Source organism: Papio anubis, chromosome 6, assembly GCF_008728515.1.
Source record: "Papio anubis isolate 15944 chromosome 6, Panubis1.0, whole genome shotgun sequence".
NCBI lineage: Eukaryota > Metazoa > Chordata > Mammalia > Primates > Cercopithecidae > Papio > Papio anubis.
In genome coordinates, this window is record NC_044981.1 from 166,713,998 (window position 1) to 166,736,977 (window position 22,980).

A 22,980-nucleotide genomic window follows, 5' to 3' on the forward strand; every position below is an offset into this window, starting at 1 on the left:
TTATTTGGCATTGATGATTTTGTTTAACGACCCCCCCTCCCCCTAATCAATAGCTGATCAGTGCACAGCAGGGAAGTCTCTGCTTTAAATCCGCTGCTCTTCAGGCTAAAATCGTCTCCTTTGAATAAAAACATGCCTCGGTTGAATGTTAAACCCATCTAATTGGCAGTGTTTTTAAAGAAAGCGCAGAAAAGAGATATAAGGAAAACCACCACAACAAAAATCTGTAAAAAGCTTCTTTTACTGTTGGTGGAATCTTGTGTTTATTTCCAAATATACATTTTTTATTGTCAGTTTTTTTGAATGTTTTATTAATTGATCCTTTAATGGAGTCATCATTTACTTCAAATAAAATCCTATTGTATTAAATCTTTTACAGATTTCAAAATCTTCTCCCAGAGTCTAATTAAATCTGCTAGCAAAGATTTAATAAGAGCAGTATCCAGTCTGACAAGCAAAATTTAGTGGAGAATTCAACTAATTTTGCTGAAAAACTCGTTGCTTTACTTTACGGGAACGTCTAACAATTCCGTTCTGTGCTAAGGGTCTTTGGTCAGTCTTGTATGTTTAAAACCACAGTTAGAACCAGCAGGACAAAGAGCGACTCAACAGGGAGACAGATGATCCTGCCACAAAGCCAGGGAGTTGAGGCAGTGGGCAGGGTGGCCACAGCCTCCCCAGCAGCCCCGTGCAGTCCCGGCGGCCAGAGAAGGCCGACAAGGAGGCTGCTGGCAGTGCACAGAGGCTGCTGCCCTGATTTCAGAGACCGAGAGGATGGGAGAAAAGTAGCATCTGATGTTAAAGTGGAGGCATTTCTTGCATCCTTGACTTGGTCAGCTTGATTATGGAAGCCTAACACAGGGTGAGCTTTCTGTCCGGGAAGCTTGGTAAGTCCGAGTGGTCCTTTGATACGTGATTATTCTCCGCACTTGAAATAAGTGTGCTAGACTTTTTTTTTGTTCCCCGAAAGGGGCTTATTTCTGAAGTAATTTTGGAGTCCACTTAATATGCAGGGTAAACAAATCTGCAATTCTTTCTTACTTCACTTTGTTTCTGTAGTGCATGTTACTGCGATATTTGCTTTCGTAAAGCTGCAATTTCAGCATGACACATTAAAAAGGAGGGCAAAGGTTGCTCTTTTTGACAAAAGGAAATCCACAGAAAATCAAGAGTTGTTAATAAAATGAAGGCCTTTGTGTCTTCCAGTCACAGGGTCTGCTGTGTGTTCTGTGTGGGGAGGGCTTGGGAGTCCTTCCCTGGTTTGGTGTCAACCACAGGTAACACTGGTGCCTTGTGTTTGCCAGGGAGTGCACTGAACACCTGTGAGCTGAATCTTCGCATCAGCCTGTGAGACAGGTCCTGCTGCAGAGGAACTCAGGCTTAGAGAGAGAACATGCGAGGCTGAGTCCACAGCGGCACTTGGCAGGGTTTGGGCTCAAGTCCAGACTGTTTCTCTCTGGCCTGGGCTTGTGACCAGCACTGTCTTCTCTCCAGGCTGAGCCTCACTCTGTGGACACTGCAAACAGCTACTGACTCTTTCGATTGTCCTCCTGTGGACATTGTAGATACCTGCCCATCCTTCCTATTGTCCTTCTGTGGATACCGTGGACACCTGCCCACCCTTTCAATTGTCCTTGTGTGGACACTGTAGATACCTACCCGTCCTTCCAACTGTCCTGTGGATACTGTGCATACCTGCTCACCCTTCTGATTGTCCTTCTGTGGAAACCACGAACACCTGCTCACCCTTCTGATTGGCTCTCTGTGGACACTGTAGATACCTGCCCATCCTTCTGATTGGCCTTCTGTAGATGTTGTGGACATCTGCTCACCCTTCAGACTGGCTCTCTGTGGACTTTGCGAGCACCTGCTCACCTGTCGGATTGGCCTTCTATGGATGTCGTGGACACCTGCCCACCCTTCCAATTGTCCTTCTGTGGACTCTGTGGACACCCACTCACTCTTTCAGTTGGCTCTCTGTGGAGATTACAGACACCTGCCCACTCTTCTGATTGGCTCTCTGAAACTCTGACTATTCCCTCACGTGAAATGATGTCATCATGGATTGGAAAATAGCACTGAACCCACAGATGGTGTTTTGGAAGAAGCCAGGGATTGATTTTCGTGCTGTATCTAAAATGCAGGCCTGGTGCAGTGGCTCATGCCTGAAATCTCAGCACTTTGGGAGGCTGAGGCGGGTGGATCACTTGAGATCAGGAGATTGAGATCATCCTGGCCAACACGGTGAAACCCCGTCTCTACTAAAAATACAAAAAATTAGCCGGGCCTGGTGGCGGGCGCCTGTAGTCCCAGCTACTTAGGAGGCTGAGGCAGGAGAATCGCTTGAGCCTGGGAGGCAGAGGTTACACTACACCCTGGGCGACAGAGTGAGACTCTGTCTCAAAAAAATAAAAATAAGATAAAAATAAATAAAACGCAAGCCTCTCCTGGCTGATGTGCAACTGCAGAAGCTGCGTGGCTGCTCCTGGTCGAGGTGCCCCCTGGGTGAGAAGAGCCTTCCCCGCACAGGAAGCAGAGAGGAGAAGGCTCAGACCCCAGGATGGAAAGGGCCAGAGGTGACTCTAAGTCCTTGTATTTCCATTGAAGAAATTCCAAACGGTGACCGGATGCAAGAGCTGACTCACAGATTTGAAATGTCAGATGTCTAAGCTCGGGTCAAAACTCTGAAGATGTGAGTGAGTCAGCAGTTTGAATGATAACACGATTATTTTATAGGACAGACATTATGCCTAAACACTAGTGAAAACAGCATGGCCTGCACGGGGCCTTCGAGCGTGGGGAGCCGCTAGTCCCGCTAGCCCCTGCCCTCATCCCCCTCGCCCAGGGTGGGGGCCTCTCGGGACACTATGGGAGCTGAGACCTTGTGCTCGGGCCCTCGGGCCACAGTGCAGCTCTCTGGGTGGAGGAGGCGGCAACTGACCAGGCCTTCGTTTCTCAGATTTTTTTCTGTGACAGGGACTTAATAACACCTCTCAGCGTGGCTTTCACATAAGGGTCATAGAACTCTCCTGTTAATTAATTAGCTCGTTACCTGCTCTGAATTATTCCTGGTAGCACACGGCCCTCACCTGCCCTGACACTGACCTCAGACTTGCTCCGGCCACTGCGCTGTCAGTGGTGCAGGCTCTCCCCAGGCTCATCTCACCCTTCTGTTCAGATGAGACAACAGGCAGTCCTCCATGGGCTGCTGTGGACTTGGCTGAGGGGAAGGGAGTTTCAGCATGAGGAACAGCCTAGAAAGTGACCAGGTCCAACTCCCTAAGTCCGTAGACAAGGATGCTGTTTTCCGGGATAGTTCAGCAAATTGCTAAGCTTGTCTGGCCATCCGGTCAGGGCTGAGCCTAATGCCAGTGGTGTCAGCAGCCTTTCCTGGGCCGAATCTCTGCGCTCCCGACCCCACGGCATGCACAGCGCTTGGAGCTTAAGAGCCAGAGGGGTGTGATTCAAAGGAGAGAGAAATCACCGGAAAGTGAGTCTTGCTGTCGCCGTTCAGGAGCAAACCCTTTCTTCAGAGGCACAGAAAGAACTGCATCTCACAGTCAACTCCCGCAAGCCACAGAGCTGGCCTGGGAGGCCACACGAGGGAGGAACAGCTGTGGCTCTTCTGTTCCATCACCCTCACCTGGAAAGGCAGCCTGGGGACCCACACTATCTGGGGTGGGGAGGAAAAAGAGGCACAAGGAGAGAGGAGTGATGGCAAAACCCGGCCTCAAGTGGGGCTCTGGGAGTCCTGGCTTTGCAGGGCTCACACATCATACCTAGGAGGAGAGAAGCCCAAGGAGAAGCAGCCGCCACAGGGTAGCGAGCAGTGCTGATTGTTGTTATTTTTTAATTCCCAAGGGCCTGTTACTCACCAGAGGTGCCAACCAACAGCCTGTTGCCTGAGGGAGTGGACTTCTGTGCTTGTGTCCTGAACACAGTGTGGGATACACACAACAGCAGTTTACCAGCAGCACGTTTGGCCTCAATAACAGAGGAGAGAACTAAGATGCAATGAATGAAGATGAGCAGTGAGAGGACCCTCGCGGCCCAGCCTCCCATCACCTGTGTCCTCTGCATCGAGCCGTGGGAGCAACTTGGCAGCAGCATTTGCATTCTTCTGCTCTCTCTGTGGCTTCCCCTTAGGAGCAAGCTCTGTCTCCAAACACCCACGGGGCATTTCACGTTGGATCCTGGGAGCCGCGGCCAGACCAGGCCTCCCCAGTGCCTGCTTCTGTGGGTGGTGTCTCTGGATGAGTGAGTGGGATGGAAGTCTGCAGGCCCACTCTGAGTTCCAACGGGACTAAATGATCCCAGGGAAACAGAACCTGGAGTGGCTGGAGGAACTGCAACTTTGATAAAGAAGAGACATGTCTATAATCTCATGGGACCCACATGCAACACCTGCTGCTCCCCCAAAGTCCAGCAGACGCCCCCGTATTCCAGACCCCACCCTCCTTCCCTAGCTGGGCAGTGCGCTTGGACAGCCAGTATTTATCTCCCTCTAAATTCTTGTTATGTAACTCAGAGCTCATGGCCTTCATCACAAAAATGCAATGCACTTCACTCCAACCTGAATACAATTTATTCTAGACACACACAAGTCATGATTTCTCAGCCAGATTTGCAGGCTGACAGGGCTGCAAGGCCCCCACACAGGTCCTGGGCTCCTCATAGGCTGGCACACACTCTCACTGAGGGTGCCAAGTGTGCCAACTACAAATAGCTCCGAAGAAGCTGGGATTTAGTCAGTTGCCGTTTCACCCGTGTGTTTCTTCAGGATGCAAAGTCACCTGCCTGCGTCTCTCCAGCCCCTTGAGGCCCACTCAGCCACTTGGCTGGTGCAGGGCCCTGTCTGGCACCAAGATACGAATCTCGGCATCAGAGCTACCTCGCTTTCCAGGATCAGACCAAAGCACACTCGGCACCCGCATTCGCACACTGCCTGGCACAAAGCTGGGGGGCGCAGCAGAGCCTCGAGGTGTTGTTCTTGCGGCCATCAGGGACCACTAGCTGCAGAGCTCAAGTGACCACCTCCAGTGCCCTGGAATGGTGGCTTCCCATGAGATTTCACTTGCCCTGCTGCCATGTGACTCCCTGCAGCAGCGTGACTGGTGTGACTGACTTTCCACAGCCATCTGACTGAGGCCCACGGCTGGGTGCCTGACTCTCTATGGATGTGTGACTGACTCTCCACGGCCATGTGACTCTCCGTGGCTGTGTGACTCTCCCTCACGTGTAACTCTCTCCCCGTGGCATTGTGAGTAGCTGTGGCTCCTGTTGCTCCTGGGTCTCTCTGAGTCCCTGGGCTGATGAGGCAAAGCTGCCCTGCCAGGCGGGACACTTCCCTTTCTACTGTGTGTCCCCAGTGGTCACACATCCTCCTCCTTGCTGGAGTGACCCACACCAGGGCAGGCTGAGCACAGCCAGGTTCCTGAGACCAGAGCTGCCAGCCCTCAGGGTCTGGAAGCTTCCAGAACAAGCAGCAGCAGCAACTAGGCCCCTATTTTTAAGGTCTGTGTCCTATCACGGCATTTGGCTCCGGAACAGAATTTGCTGGGAAGTGAGTAAGATAAACAGAACCCTCTTCCATGTCCCTAAGGAAAACTTCACTTTCTCTTAGAATGTTTATTTCTCCGAAGTGGACGACCCATGTGACATTTCAATTCAGGCTGAGAAGCATCGAGTGCAGTGAGTGTGGGAGGTGAGAATATGGGGTGGAGGTGAGAACATAGGGTGGCGGTAAGAATATGGGGTGACAGAATACGGGGTGGAGGTGAGAATACGAGGTAGAGGTGAGAATACGGGGTGACAGTGAGAATACGGGGTGAAATACAGAATGCGCGGTGAAAGAATGCGGGGTGGCGAAAGAATACGAGATTAAGGTGAAGTCACGGGGTGGTGGTGAAAGGTGGAGGTGAAGTGGAATTGAAGGTGGTGGTGAAAGGAGTGAAGTCAGTGGAGAGCGAGTAAGCAGTAGTGAGTAGAGGAACACAGGGTAGAGAGTGAAATCACAGGAGTGAGTAGGTGAAATAGAGGTGGTGGTGAAATCTGAAGTGCGTGGTGAAGACGCTAAGTGGAAGGTAAAGAATAAGTGCGAGTGAAATCGAAGTGGAAAGTAAAGAATCACAAGTGAAGTAAAGAAAGTCGCGAGTGAAATCTTGTCGTCGCGCTAAGACAAAGTGCGGTCGAAGAGGTAAGAAGGTAAAGCAGTGAAAGAATGTCGTGCCAGGTAGAAGTAAAAAGTCATGAGTAAAAGCATAGTGGAGAGTGAAATCTGAGGTAGAGAGTGAAATCTGAGTGCGGTGAAATATCTGGTGAGTGAAATCTGAGGTGGCAGTGGAAATACGTGGTGGTGAGAATACAGGGTGGAGGTGAGAATGTGGGGTGGCGGTGAGAATGCATGGTGGAGGTGAGAATATGGGGTGGAGGTGAGAATACCTGGTGGAGGTGAGAATACGGGGTGGAGGTGAGAATACGAGGTGGCGGTGAGAATACAGGGTGGAGGTGAGAATACGGCTGTCTGTAGCCCGGGTGTGCCAAGGGCACTTTGTGCGAGGTCCGCAGACCACACTGACAAGAGCGGACACCTGGCTGTGTGGAGAAGTCGCCTCATCTCCCCGAGCCCCCAGACCAGAGAGTGTTACCAACCCCTATTCCTTCTCTGAAAAAGCATGACCGTGAATGTTTGTCATGGACTCTGCGATGCTCTTGGGTGCATGCATTTTCCGAATGCTTTCTTACATGGTTTTCAGGACAGTTGAGGGTTGAGGTCACATTAGCACTGACTTGCCGTGCACGGGGGTGGACAACCAGGCCTCCTGCTTGGGGGGCTCGTTGGAGGGAGCCGAGGGTCTGGGGGACACCTTCAGTGTCTGCATCAGTGGCTTCCTCTGTGACTGGCTGAGAGTGAGGTGGGAGGCTCAGCTGCGAGAGGTGTGTTATCCACCGGGTCCTGATCAGCTTGAGTCCCTGGGGTTTACCCACTACGTGAAGCAAACTTTCCCTCAACAGCTTCATTCTTACTAGCTCTGAAGTGTGTGGTACCTTTTATCATGGAAGTCAGCGTGCTAGAGATGAACAAGAAAACGTGCCAAGAAGTGTGGTTGGTGAGGAGAGGCTGAGAGCCCTGCACGAGGGTGAGGGGGGGTGAGAGCCCGGTGCGCAGCCAGTGGGGGAGCCCCCCTGCATCTGTCCCCCTGCTCCAGGGGCAGCTCCCATGGGGGAACAAGTCTCAAAGCCTGTCTCCTTGGCCACACAGGGCAGAACTTGTCCCTCATTTGGTTTTTGTGGCCACTGCCCTGGGCCTCCCCACCCTCTGCTTCACACGATGTCCTGGTCTTCTGCCCTTGCCTGGCCTCTGCTCTTCTTCCTGCAACTCCCTGGGACTCTGAGGTCGGTGCCGCACTTGGCTCCTCACTCTCCCACTGTCCTCAACACCTGGTGTCTTCGTCTTCACACACATGCAAGAACACACATGCATGCGTGTATATCTTCCCACAGAGCAGTTCGTTCTCTCTGTCCAAGAACGGAGAAGATGTGAGAATAAGCTTTAGCCAGGCTCTCCCCGGGATCTCTGCCGTAGGCTCCAAAGCCCCTGGAATGAGATGGAGAAAGAGCCTCTGGCGCTGGCAGCAACTCGGCCCTAATGACCAGATGGCCGCACTCCCCGCCACGCACGCCAGGCATTGCTGTGGTCTGCCCTGGAAACTGCCTGGGCTGGCGTCTCCTTGCCCCTCCGAGACAGCGTGCCAGCCAGCACCCCCTGGGGAACAAAGCAAAGGGGAAACCCAGGGCCCTGGGCCGGGCACAGGCAGGCTGCCTCCTGCGTGCTCAGGGCCGAGTCCCGGGCACTAGCCCGGCCTTGGGGCCACTGACCGCTGCTCTCTGCAAGTTTTGTTGTGATGTTCAACTCAATCCCAGTAAGTGCTGAGAACCAGGCAGGTGTTGGTGCCTCAGTCTCACAGGGTTGTGCCCTGGGGAGTGTGGGCCAAGCCCCTGCAGCTCCTGAGGGAGAAGAGCTGAGGCCACCGGGCAGGACGCATTCCTGCTTCGGGACCTGTGGCCGTTCTGATGCCTTTGCTGCAGGTTACAGGAACTCGAGATGGAAAACCTGCTGGAGTGTCCCATGCAGTCCCCCGGCAAATGCAGACTACATCACGTGTAAATAAAGGTCATGCCTTCTGAGGACAAGGGAGGCCCAGAGCGCCTTAGAATCCCCTTCTGGTTCTGACTCCTTTGATGGCTGTTCTCAGGCCTTCATCAGGATTCAGATCACATCCCACCATTTTTCTTTAGCCTTCACTAAAAATTGCGCTTTAATTTTTTTTTGAGGTGGGGTCTTGCTCTGTTGCCCGGGCTGGAGTACAGTGGCACAATCTCAGCTCCCTTGGTCTCCCGGGTACAAGCGATTCTCCTACCTCAGCCTCTCGAGTAGCTGGGATTACAGGCATGCGCCACCATGCCTGGCTAATTTTGTATTTCTAGTACAGACGGGGTTTCGCCATGTTGGCCAGGCTGGTCTCAAACTCTTGACCTCAGGTGATTCATCTGCCTCGGCCTCTCAAAGTGCTGGGATTACAGGTGTGAGCCACCGTGCCCGGCCTTAAATTTTTAGAGAAAGCTTTGTGTTGTCAAAATCTGCTTGCTATAAGACAAATTGAAGGGGGCGTGATTTCAGGAGGTCAGCACATGACCCCACCAACCACCCTGGTTTGCCTGGCACAGAGGCCTCTCTCCAGGACACAGGACTTCCAGGGCTACACCAAGGGGAAGTCCTGGGCACATCCAGAACAGGGGGCCCCAGGTCAGGCCCACACACAGGCAGGAGAGAGCAGTGGGCACAGGCCCTGCAGATTCAGGAGTCGAGGACACCAGCCCTTGCACTGCTGACCACATGGGGAAAGTACTCCTTATAAGGTGAAAGAAACTGAAGCCTTGGGTGTTGTTGGAAAACACAAACCACCATTCACAGTGTGAGGTGGAAACCAGCAGGACATGGAGCACTTGGTGGGCGTCTTGGGGGATAAAGGGTCTTAGTGCCCCTCGTGGGACTCCGTGAACCCTCTCTTAGAAATTACCAAACATGGCTGAAATCTACTTGTATTTTTATCCGAAGTGACTAACGACGGCCAAATATGTTCAATGTAGTGACAAGAGCAGTGAGAACTGCAGGTGGCATCTTGGAAGGGCTCCTCTCCCAGCCTCCTTTGCTTGGCATGTCAACAAAGAACACGCGGTCGCCTGCATCTGCAAACAGCACGTTCTTGCCAGGTCATGATAATATTGCAAAAGTTGTCGAGGTGCCAAGATGGGGAGGGCATGATGGTTAGATTCCATCAGGCAAGTGTGAGCTCGCTGGAGATTTAGAAAGAAGGCTTATGAAAGATATTCAAATCTGATTGTTCAGATCACGATTCCTCCCTCGGTATCGGGCACTCACTGATGTGAGCAGGCGTCTCACTTGAAATACTCGGGAGGCAGGGGTGAAAGCTACAAGCAGAGGAGGCCAGTATCTAGCATCCAGCGTCCAGTGAACTTACTGGGGCAGGGCTGTGGGGATGGTGAGACTGGAGGTGGAGCTGTACAGACTGCAGGGCTGACCTCAGAGCACGTGGTGCGTCATGCTTTTCTCATGTGAGGTCACAGTGCTGGGCTTGAGGATGGTCTCTTTCAGCTCTAAGCATGAAGAATCCGGCATTTCTAATGCTGATAGCACTAACCCGTTCACACGAATATTATGCTGGGTTATGGATGTGGTGGCAACGAGCTTGGCTTTCCGGCAAACAATGGCTGGGTGGGAGAAACATGATCTTGATGTCACTAAGAGAGCCATTCTCTATCTGGAAGAACGTGATAAAAGACTAAATTTAAAAAGTAAACTATGTTTACAAAGTCTGTTCAGTTCAGGAGTCCAAAAATCTGCGTGTAAGACCCGTTTGACCTCAGCATTGTCCTTAGCGGGTTGGGTGAAGGCAGAGGAAGCCCACTAGGCTGTGGTCGTGCAACACAGTGGCACATGTGTGTCAAGCCCTGCCAGTCCCACAGCACAGTGGGGTTGGGCACCTCTTCTCCTCCTCCAGGCTCTGGTACCCTGGCAAGAGTGCTGGGCTGGGCTGGGCAGCTCCAAACCAAGTAAACGCTGGTGTGTGCCTGGAGGTGGGAGCGACTCGTGCTTCCGGGAATGGCTCGAAGTAAAGTCTTCTTTTTGGCTCCTGGTTCCTTGTGAATGTGTTGATCTTGGAGGCTGTCCCTTTGCGTGGCTGATGGCTTCCCGTCTTCTTGTGCCCTTCCCAGCAGGTAGCATTGCTGTGGGGTGTAGTGCTCCCCAAGCCCACTTGGCAGTGCAGAGTCAGCTCTGATGCACCTGGAGAGGAGAGTGCCAGGCACAGGGAGAACCAACCCCAGGGATGGCCGCGTCCTGCCCAAGCACCTGGGAGCTGGTCCACCTGGTATGCGATGCATTCATTTCCCCTTATTTGATGTTCAGAATAGCGTGTCACCTGGTCTTCTGGGTTTAAAATTAATAGTCTGTAGCCCAGGGACTTCCCTCTCCTGAGTCACAGCCTGCCATGCGTCTGCCTGGTGAGCAGATGGGACTTGTGCTGAGCCCTGCGGGCTCATGGGCTCAGGCTGCGACAGGCAGGTGAGAAAGTGAATTCCAGAGTTATGCACATCCTGCCTCGCACACTGCAGGAATTCAGGGCTGCAGGCAGGGACCAAGAATGCAGGGCAGAGGGAAGCGGGGACAGTCTGGAAGAGGAGACGGGCATGGACTTGTGTCGGCCCTGTCCCCAGCGGGGCCCAGGAGGCAGGGGTGGTCAGTGGGGCCAGAGTCTCCAGTGACCTGAGCTGACAGGTAGTGACCTGCCTGTCTGTGTGCGGCAGCGTTGGCGCTGTCTTCTTTAGAGAATGGGCCAGGGGCCAGCCCAGACATCATCGTCAGCACACAGGCTATTTTAAGGGGAAGGGGCAGCTCTAAAGGAGAGGCCCAGACCACAGGCTGGGGCTGATGGGGACGGTTGCTGGCCTCCCTGCTGGCTGCCTGGTGCAGTTGTTGCCGGCCCGGGAAGTGCCCTGGAAGCGGCATACAGGTCTGGCCCCTAGAGCTGCTGGTGCAGGGCCTGCCCTCTGTAAGAAAGATTATAAATGACATTTTACAACCGCATTGGGAAAACATGAATACATTTGTATACAATAAAACATTTTCTTCTACCTAGCAGTTTGTTTTCTTCCTTCTTATTTTGAAAGAGATGAAAACATTTCTGTGGGGCCGACAGTCCTGTGGACTCAGGCCCTGCCCTGGGCACCTGGTGGAGAGGCTGTTTCATCCCGTCCCATCCTGGGCATGTTGGGAGCAGTGACAGAGCTCTGCACCTGCTCCGCACCTTGTCTGTGATCCTGCAGAGACTATTGGCTTCCTGTGTGGCTCAGGGACTCTGTCTGTGGAAGGGGCTCACCCTGAGCTCCCTCTGGGCCTTGCCTTGTGGGGTTGACATCCAAATCACCCACGCTTGTGGCAGCGGAGTGTTGTGCTGTGTGGAGGGCTGAGAGCACTGAGCCCTCACCTGGGCGGGGGCACGTGCAGGGTCTCATGGTGGGAACAGTGTGCAGATCTGGGGGCCCCGGCTGGAGGTGCTCGTCGGAGTCACTGTCAGGTGAGATGCTGAGAAGGAGGCAGGTGAGGCCAAGAACTCGAGACGGACGGAGGTCAGGGCTCTGGGGCATCCTCCTGCCTCCCTCAGCCGGTCCACTCCCTGCTGTCCTGGTCCACCTTTCTGCCTCAATTCTTGCCTTCTCTTTGCCCCTCTCCACTTTCTCCTTCCTTTTGTCTTTAGAACAAATTATTTCTTCTCTGTTATAATAATCGCACCATCTTACCAGACCTGAAATGAGAGTTGAGGCAATTCTAGGAGCAAGTACCCTTAAGGTGGGTCTCATCTCTGTTTTGGGAAAATAATCGCAAGTTTTTTACTTTTAACCCTAGGTGGCTTTCGGGCTGCTGGCCCCACCTACAGGAAACCCCACCCAGTTGCTGGGTGAACTTGAGATTGCCAAAGCTGGACCCAGACTGGATCAGAAGGGTTGGCCAGCAGGGGCCTGGCAGGACCCTGACCCGAGGGAGAGCAGGCCAGAGGGAGGTGGATGCCGCTCTTACAGCTCCATGGGCACAGGGACCAGGGGTCGTTGTGGCGATGGTGGGAGGAACCCCGCTTGGCACTGCCCGTGGGTGGAAGGAAGGCTGGGGACAGGTGGCCGTGCTTCTTCCGCACCAAGGGCTGGTAAATATTTGTAGGCAAACAGCCCTGGCACCACGCGCAAGCCTGAGCGAGGCTTCATTAAACACAGTTTCTGCTTCAGATCGTTAATTTGTTTTAATTAGGTGTCCACCGGTCCAAAGGGATTGCACAACAGGCTTTAAGTGGATGGAATGCAGGATGTGGCTGCAGCCACAGATGGGCTCCGCGGGGGAAGGGGCGCGGCAGACAGAGGGGAGGTGCGGGCGCGGAGGGCGGGCTTCTCAGGGAGGGTCCCACCCTGCCCAGGTCTGCGTCCTCTGCTGCTGACAATGGCACCGACTGCCTTGAGGGGGATGCTTGGCAGGGTTCTCACCAACTGGGCTTCCTGGCCGTCAGCTGTGCGTTTTCGGCCCCCAGCCTGTCATTAATCGTGAACAATATTCTCAATCACGATCTTTATTGCTTAATGAGCCTCGGTATGCTGTGGGCCCCATCAATTCTAAGTTCCATTATACGACTTTTGTTGTTGTTCACTATGGAAAGAAGGGTGGGGTCAGGAAAAGAGATTAAATTCGTTTTCCTTCCCCACAAAATGGCAACAGGAAGGTGGGCTCGGCATAGCACGGTTCTAATCTGCAGAGACGTGACCCAGGGAGGCCGAAGAGGGCTCAGGAGCACATTGGTTCAGAGGCGGCCCAGGGAGTTTGTCGTTTTGGACTTTAAATTACTCATGCGCGTACAAATTCCAGGTAGCACTGTTTTTAATATCCTGCATTTTCCTCTATTTTTTCTTGTGGTAAAATACACATAACATACAATTTATCATCTTCACCATTTTTTAACTGAACTTTCATAAACCATATATTCTTTTAGATCTCCATGTCACTTCTCTTCTAAAAGACTCAAAAGCACAAAACCTGTCTCTTTACTTGAGACAATGGGAGCTGTGCATTCGAACTGTGAGGTCTGCTTTGACCCACGGAGCCACCTTGCTGATGGCCCCATCCCTGGATGCACAGTAAACGCCTCTGGGGAGTTATTAAAACTCGCTGACGGCCAGGACAAATGCACAGGGTCCTTGGGAACAGGATCCCAGCATGGGATTTCAACAGCGTCCCCAGGTGGTTCTGAGTGAGTGAGAACTGTCAAATTCGAGCAGAAGCTCTTAGATTTCAGGTGCATGAGAGTCAGCGTGGAGAGCCCAGGAGAGCACGGCTTTCCCAAGCCAGCCACAGTGTTTCCGACTCGTGGGTGGGGGCTGAGTCTGAGAATCTGGAACGCTGGGGGCTGCAGATGCTGCTGAGGCCGTGGGTCTGGAGACCCGGTTTGAGAGCCATGGGGTTGGATGGCGTCTTGGGCCTTCCACACGAACAAGTACACATCACACGCTCAGGTGCCGCACTTCCGGGAAGAGCATTTTCCAGTTCGTCTGAGGGAGATCGACACCTGGTGTGCCAGACAGATGCTCACCTGCTTCGGGCTCCCGAGTGTGCTAACACAGTCCGCTGGACTTTCTTTTTGTTCCTGGGCTAGAAGTCCAAATGCAACAACTTTCTCACACAATTTTACTTCTCTGAAAACCTAAGGCAAATGCGGATGAATGGGCAGCGAGGTTATTGTGCATGGATTAGACAGCTGTGGCGCATGCTACTGGTTTCCGGGGCACACCACTGTGGCTTCTTAACCATCCCTGTCTGAGAACGCACTCCCCAGTGCTCAATGGGAGTGGAACTTCCCCTTCGTATTTGAATAAAACGTTCTAACTGAAACTCCTCTTTCCTCTGGGATCCTCTCCGTCTACGGTCCCATTTCTATCCTCACTTTCTTAGTCGGAGTTCTGGAAAGGCGGCCAGATGGCTGCAGCCCCTTACTGGAAAGGCGCTTTCTCACGCAGCTGCAGCCCCTCTGCCACCTCCACCCTCCACAGCCACTTCTGGCCATCAAGCCCTTGGGCTTCCGCATCTAAGATTTGCAATTACTTTTCTAAAGCCAAATCTATAGTTGGATTTTTAAAACCACTTCACTCAGCAGGGCATGGTGGCTCATGCCTGTAATCTCTGCACTTTGGGAGGCCGAGGTGGGCGGATCACCTGAGGTCAGGAGTTCGAGACCAGCCTGGCCAACATGGTGAAACCCCGTCTCTACTAAAGATACAAAAAATTAGCTGGGCATGGTGGTGCATGCCTGTAATCCCAGCTACTCGGGAGGCTTAGGCAGGAGAATTGCTTGAACCCAGGAGGCGGAGGTTGCAGTGAGCCGAGATCCCACCATTGCACTCCAGGCTGGGCATCAGGGTGAGACTCCGTCTCAAAACAAAGCAAACAAACAAAAAACCCCACTTCACTGTCTGCTGATAACTCCATTTATAAAACAAAAACATGACTATGGAGTCTTTTGGAGTTTTCAGTGCTCCCCGCCTTCCGGGTCTCTCAGTACTGGCTCCCCGTGTGGAGTCTTCAGTGCTCCCCGCCTTCCGGGTCTCTCAGTACTGACTCCCAGGGCCCCTCTGTCTTCTGCCTCCCTGGGGTCCAGTCATTCGGCCTCACTGGGCTGGCCCTGCTGCATTCCCCAGGCTCAGTCCCGGGGTCTGCTCTTCCCCTATGGGAGTCTCGTGTTGTGAGTCTCACCTCCCTCAGAAACTCGCACAGCCTCTGTGTGAAGGCCCCGGCTGGACTCCGCAGCCGGCACCTCCTCTGAGTTCTGCTCATCGGGGCACCTTCAGCACGTGAGCCAGCCCCATGCCCAGATGCAACTGGTCTGAAGCAAAAGTCGTCTCCTCCCTTCTGCAGAGGGGATTCCTGTGCCCACTTTGCTATTCCTGCCAAGGGAGCCAACGTTCTCTCCATCTCCTGCGCTCCAGACCATTCATTCTACAGAAGTTTATCAAATACATAGTCTCCACCTTAATGCAGTGTGTAGTCTACTGGGAAAGGCAGAAGCTGGTCCAATAACTGCATAAAATATACAAAAGTACAACTGTGGAATGCCCTGAGAGCGAAGCACACAAGGCCAGGAGCCTGCCGGAGAAGGCAGGAGCCTTGACAAGGTCTCAAGGGTCTTTATTCTGAAGTCACCAGGGAGCCAGCAGGAAAGATGGTGAAGGTGGGTGAAGAGGTCAGGAGTGGGTGGTGCTGAGGCTGCATTGACATCCACATGCTGCCTGGGCTCGGGGTCAGAGGTGGCGGCAAGGAAACAGCAGTGAGGCTGCAGCGAGACTTGTGCTTGGGCTGGCGGGTGGAGCTGCGTGGTGGCAGCTGCCTCCTTGGTGCACACGCAGTCACTCATCCAGCTCACCCATGCCTCAGTCTCCATGTCTCATGAATGAACTGCCTTCCACCGGGGCCGCAGGGAGAGGCGGACAGAGCCCACCTTCCGGTCAGCTGACCTGGGCCCGTCTTGCCTGTGCGGTTGATAAGCCCTGACCCTTTGGGCTCCTAGGAGAAAACCCACAGGGCTCGGTGTTAGCAGGGGTGATCTTGTTGGCATTGTTGTGAGATTAAAGAAACCACTTACAGAAAGCCCTAGGCACAGGATCGGAGACTTACTTGATGCCTAATTGATGGCGATGGCTGTTACAGGAAGAGGGGCTTGGATTCATGTATGAGGTTGCCAAACAAATGTTAAACAGTTAAGAATGTTAGCATCGTAAGAAGCCGCTGAGCTGCAGGATGGATGATCTGCTTGTGCACAGAGCCTTCCCTTGCAGCGTTCCTTCAGGTTTCATGTGGGCTAAGAGTCAGGTCAGTGCTGGGGAAAGTGAATTGAATCACACACATTTGGCAGGAAAACTCGAGGTGTCTTTCCATAGCCGGGCTCCTGCCCTCTCAGTGCATTCCCCGAGACCCCGCGTTTGCCCATTCCCGGGACTACCCTGCCCTGATGTGCCTGACCCCTGAGAGGTGGCCTCATGGAAGCCATGGCATCAGAACCAATGATCCCAACCCTTGGCCTGGCATGCAGGACCCTCTCTCCATGACCCCAGCCTGCCCCAGGGGCTCTCTCTGCTGCATGTCTTTCTTGGCGTGCCAGGCACAAGCCATGTGACTTTGCAGTCTGGATCCCCAGCCTGGTCTCTGGCTTCCAAGAAGGACTTGCAACCTCCCCAGCACAGCTTCTCCCGAGGGTTAACCTCCTCCTCCCGTGAGCTTGTACACAAGCCAGGGACTGAATACCGCTTGTCTTTTGTACACTTCGCTTGTTTCATTCTGGACTCTCTGAACAAGTTGGAAGATGTTTGAAGGCAGAAGCCAGGTCCTACATACACTCTGGTTCTCTCCCTGTGCTGGCACATCGCAGGAATGTTGCTAATGCTTACTGTTGTATTATGGGTAGGAAAATAAAAGTGCTGGATAGTGAGAGGTTGTGTCTAGAATGACTTCTCCAAAGAGGGGCAGACAGGGCTGACCACGGTCAGGCCCTTCACGGTGCCAGCCCCCACCAAGGGAAGCAGCATCCAGAGCCCTGAAATCCGCACCAGGGACAGGTAGGGCCTTGGAGGTGGAAAGGCTGCCTCTTTCAGTCTTGGGGTCAGACTTGGACTGAAATAAGAACAGCTTTGTAGCTATAGTGTAGACATTAGCATTAGGGAAAAGCACTGTAATTTGTCATTAGTATTCATTGCAAGTTTCAGCTGAGAAGGGTAATTTTGTTCAGGCTGAGGAAATTTATAAGGTTAAGGTGAGAGTGTTGATGCTTTAACAGAAAAGTTGGACTTGTTTGCAACAGTGTGCCCCGTCTTCACCTTCACCAGCCTGGCACAGGGTTTCCCTCCCAAATGTCTCTTCCTTTGCTGGTGCAGCCCATAGGCGTCTACTAGGTATCGTTGGAATCTGTTTTGAGCTGGCTTCATGGTAACCTCTCTCCCTCCAAAATGATTCTACTCTTGGAGCCACTGACCCCCTAAAGCACGTCCACACCTAGGAACCCCTATTTAGAAACTTCTCATGGCCCTCAACACTGGTAGAGTTCAAACCTGTGGAGGGGCATCCATGTCTTCCTGCAGCAGAACCCTTCACTCTCCTTTCCCACCAGTCTCCTGCTCTCTGAGTAATGCCATCATCGGCCTCACCATCTCCCCTCTGCTGGCGATGCCCTTACCCCCATTAACAGTCGGCCTAATTCAAGCCAGATCAGACTTCCTCGATTGGAATTCACCTCTTTCTTTCACAGTTTCTGCTGTGTCTTATTAAATCTTGCCAGGTCATGCATTGAAGATGTACACTTTGCTTTGATTGAATGAAAGAAAAAAGATGTGGTCACTGATGGCTTCATGATGAGCCTTTACCTCGGGCCCTCAGCACCCTCAGGTGCTGACAGACCTGCCATTGTACATGTGCACTACCTTCGACAACACACTTGACCCACTTCAATGGGACTGTGTCAACTTCTGTGTTTCCAGCGCTGACAATGGTGAAGGAAACCACCACAGGAATCCCGGGGGCTGGGAGTGCACCTGTGTGTCTCCTCCCTAAGCCTTTGTCCTCTCAAGGGGAGAAGAGACCCCTGGGGCACCTGGACCAAGCCTTCTCCTGCCTCTGGCTGGATTGGCTATTTCCTCGGCACAAAGGTCAGTTTCCATTGGCTGCAGGAAACCCCCAGGCAGCCCGTCGAGGCAATGACAGGACCCTTGGCCTTTTGGTGGCTTCACTTCCAAGAACCGTCCTGGTTATGTGATTACAAACTGATGTGTTGATGACCGGCTCCCCTCGAAAGGGAGGGGAACAGCCTGGGCTGTGCCTGGTTACAGGGGCCAAGGGAAAGATGAGGCTTGCAGCCAGGGCCACCGGCCATCCTGGGCGATCGCGGGCTGCACCCCTGTGTCCTGGCTCTCCCGTTCCGGAGCTCCGGAGCTCTGCAGGCCTGAGCTGAAGGCCTGGGGCACGGCATGCCACTGCTCACCAAGCACCACTCCAGATGACTGCTTGGGCTGGTGGTGGCTTTAGGGCTTTGGACGCTCAGCCTCCCACTGCTGCAGGGCTCTGCCAAGGGAGCCAGAGGGACCCACAGCACGGGCTGTCCCTCAGCACGGGTCAGCCGGGGATGGCAGGTGCTTAAAATTGCCCCACAGCGTGTGATCAGGACCCCCATGGCCCAGCTGTCTTCTTGCAGCCTGTGCTTCTCAAGGGTGGAGACGCCTCTCACGCCATCATGCTGTCATGGGTAGAAGCATTCCCCTCTAGCTGCCAGTTGTGTGCAGGTGCCTGTGCAGTGCTCATGAGGCTGCCTCTGTCCTGCTTGTCCATCAGGTTCCTGTGTGTGCTTGCTGGGCTCCAGATGCTGCCCAAAGGCTCTTCAAGTGCTGATGCTGGAATCTCCACCATGCTGTGAGGGGGGTACCATTAACAGCTCCATTTCACGGGAGTAAAGCAGGGCCAAAGGAGGCTGAGAACTTGTCTCTGGCCAACAGCTTGTGTGTGGCAGAGCTGGGATTCGAGCCAAGTGGTCTGGCTCCAGAGTCTGTGTCCCAAATGTCCTGAATCACCCCACTCCGTGTCCCTCATCTGAGAATTCAGCTTCTGAGGTGTGATGAGGGCAAGAACATTCTAGCCGAACCACTTTCTTCAGACCTGAGCCTCTGGGTAGAATGGGGATCACTATAAGCTACAGATGCTCAGGTTCTGGTCCCGAGGGGGCGGGGGTCAGATACTCAGGTTTGGTCCCGACACGGGGGAGGTCAGATACTCAGGTTCGGGTACTGGCTGGTCGTCTTATTTTTTTCACAAGCAGCTGTGACCCCCTTTTTCAGCAAGGCTGATGGTCAGCATGTGTGAATCTGCTCTTAAATGCCAGCACAGGAACTGCTGCCTGACGACTCCTGTGATTGGACCCGTGGTCAGTTCCCATGGTGTCCAGGCATGGCACTCACGGAGGCATCCTGACATGGTCCTGCCATAGCATCCAGGCACCCTCTTCTTTGTGGACAGCCCTATACCGCTCCTGTAGGACCATTAAGGGCCCTTTTTCTCACCTATGGTCCAAACGACCTGGCACCAAAGGAGTGAGCCCCTGCCTGGTGCTGGCACAACAGTTTGGGGCCCTGGCACAGAAGGGATGGAGCTCCAGGAGCTGGACGTCCTCACGTTGGAACCCGGGGGCCACGTGGTCCCGACACTGAGGCTGCCCCACTCTTGCAGAAGGGATGGAGCTCCAGGAGCTGGCCGTCCTCACGCTGGATCCCGGGGCCACGCAGTCCCGACGCTGGGGCTGCCTCACTCTCAGTCTTGACTTTCCCCCAGATGTTAACAAAATCTCATGTCTCCAGGGGAGATACTGGATTTCATTGTTTCCACATTCTTGCCACAAACAAAAGCCAAAGGAAATCCAAATGGAGGATGATATGCCACATGGGGGTGGTTGTTGGGTGGTGAGTTTATTTTGCTTTGTTTTCAGTGCGGGCTAGGATTCTTCTGGAAGAAGTGGTCTGTTTGATTCCAGCAGTAGTGACAGCCCAGCTCCTGTTACAGAAGTGGAAAACCGAATCCGCCACCAGGGACTGGCATGTGAATTAAACGTCCACTTGGAAACCGTATGCCCCACAGAAAGCCAAACCCAATCCCCACCCCTCTTGGGACACGAGAAAGGGAGGCCGCCGGGTGACACCGACGAAGCAGTGGCCTGCGGAGATCTCCCTTTGTGGAGCTGAGACCTTTGTTGCTACCTGAGAGATGCAGGTCAGGAATGCTGGTCTCAGGGCCCTCAGAGGGGACTCGGGAGAGGGGCTCGAGGAGAATCATATGGTGGGGGTTACCTCGACCCATCTCCCATTCCCACACTCTCCTAGAATAGCTGCTTGCCCCAGGAATGGGGCTTTTCTGCCAAGTTTTCTTATTAGCAGAGAACGGGCCCACACAAATGCAAAGTAAATAAGCGGCGACTCATTTTTGGTTGAAATCTCATTGATCACAGAGGAGCCTGCATCCAGGAGCTGCCAGGCCAGGGTTGTTTCTGACTCTTCTGCTGAGTGGTCGCAGCCTGGGACGTCGTCTTCCCCAGGCTCTGCTTTCCTGATTAGAGCGTCAGGTGCCAGTCCTGGTTAGCAGGGCTGCGCTGGGGGGGGTGCATACTTCTCGGGCACCAAATACACCCAGTGAAAATGTGCCACTCTCCTGTGCCTCCTGTGGCCTTTGTCCTTGTAGATTACACCCAGTGAAGACGCACGACCCACCCATGCCTCCTGTGGCCTCTGTCCCTGTGCCGCTCCTGCAAGGACCCACAGCCTCTGTGCTCCCTGCAGGCAGCAGGGCAGACGAACATCAGCACAGCACAGTCTAGGCCTCGGAGGCAGCTTTTCCTCCCCAACCCTAGGGAGGCTTGGTAGGAAGCCCTGCGGCCACACTGGCTCCAGGCGGACCAGCTCATCCCCACAGTGAGGGAAGCTGCTGTTCACCAGCTGTGCAGGGCTGTGTGGCGGCACCAATGCGGCTTCCTCCTGGCTCTGGTTGGGCTGCATGGCTATTAGCAGGGACGATGCCTGAGGGACAGATGCGAAGCCCCAGGCCAGGGGGATGGAAGGAGGGAGCAGTGTGTGTGTGTGGGAGGGGGGAGACCCACACCCTGCATACCTGAAATTTCCAGTTAAAGTGTGCATGCACATGCTTATACATGTGCACACACACATACGTGTTCAGGCATATGCTCAAAATGGTCACATGTTCCTCAACACATGCTTACACACTCCCACATGCTCAAACATGTGCACACACGACCACACACATTTCTACCCTTGCTCACACACATACACTCACCCATACAGACATGCACACGTGCTCACACCCAAGCACACACAGGCACTCACCCATGCTCACACACACATTCACCCATGCTCACAGGTGTGCACACACATGCTCACACCCACACACGTTTGCTCACACATTCACACTTACACACTTGCTCTCACACACGTACTTACCCATGCTAACACACATGCAACACGTGCTCATGCCCACTCACATGCTTGCACACACACACTTATACACATGCACTCACCCATGCTCACACCCATGCACACACATATACTCCCCATGTTCACACACATGCACTCACCCATGCTCTCACACGTGCACACACATGCACTCATGCTCATGGAATGCACAAACTGCTTGCTCACACACATGCACACTTGTGCTCACACCCACTCACACACATGCTCACACACACACATGCACTCGCCCACGCTCTCACACATGCATACATGTGCTCACATCCACTCACACACATGCTTGCTCACACACAGACATGCACTCGCCCATGCTCTCACACATGCACACGTGCTCACGCCCCTCCACATGCTCATGCACTCGCACACACAGAGGACATAGCTGAGTTTTAGGGCCAGCTCTGCTCCATCATCACTTCATGATTTGTGAGGCACTGGACAACTTCCAGGGATTGGGTTTTTATGGGTCGTGAAATGTTACCACCGTGCCAGCTGTAAATCTTTAAAAAGAGAGCTAAGTAAAACAGTTACTTTGCTCGCTGCCTGATCGATGCTAAGGGAGATTTTTGTCCATCAAAAGGGGTAACTGTTAAAAATCTCTGATGGCAATTCTTAAGTGTAGAAGCTCATGCATGAAAACATGGCATGTTCCATGGGTGCCTGTCATTCTGAGGTCTGTCTCTGAAGTAAAGACACCGCTATTGGGATTACCCATTGCCCACAGCTGACAGTCCTGTGCTGGACAATTCCAGGCAGTCAGGAACCTGTCAATGCTCTCAAACTTCCCAAATGGGGGCCTTCACTTCTCATCACCCTGGTACTAAGCTGACTACCTGGTAATTATTTTTTCTGCTCCTCTTCCTCCTCCCACCCTCCACCCTCAAGAAGGTCTCAGTATCTGTTGTTCTCTTCTTTGTGTCCATGTGTTCTCATAATTGTAGTACCCACATTAGCACCCTAATAGGGCCCTCCAATCAGTGCCTTCAAGATGACCTTCTTCCTCCATAGCCAACAAGAGAACCACCTCCACCCAGTGCAAGGTAGGGAGTCGGGAAAGCTTGCCCGAGTGCCCCAGGCTGAGAACAACTACTAGACTCATCACACACTCCCATTTAGTGAGTGGTACTACCCTGCACAGAGGCCTTTCCAGCTGTAATGGGCGTTTAGGTTGCACGAGAGGTGTGTGTATGTGGGTGGGTGCAGGTGTAGGTGTGTAAGAGTGCATGTGCATACATAGGTGTGTGATGTGTGTGCATAGGTTATACATGCATAGGGGTGTCCCTGTGTGTAAGGGCTTAAATGAGGCAGAGTCTCCGTAATTGCACCTTTCCTCTGTGAGGTGTAAGGCAGGTTTACCCTGAAGTACCAGCTCTGTGCAATAGAACTTTCTGTGCTGTTCAATACAGAAGCAGCCAGCCACGTGTGATGTGAACACTCGAAATGTGGCTTCTGCTGGTGAGGAGCTGAAATTTTAATCCAATTTAATTTTAATAGTTTCAAATGTGAATATAGACGCACCTCCCAATAAACCATCGTAAGTTGAAAATACTCTAAGTTGAGATGCATTTGCACCAAACCTACCAACCATCATAGGTGGGCCCAGCCTGCCTTAAATGTGGGCTCAGCCTGCCTTAAATTGCTCTGGCCACTTACATCATCTGACAGAAAGTTTATGTTATAACACATTGTCGACTGTCTCGTGTTACTTACTGAATACATATTGAAAGTGAAACACAGGTTGATTCCATGTCTGTGCTATTGTGAATAGAGCTGCAGTGAACATTTGCAGGCATGTGTCTTTATGAT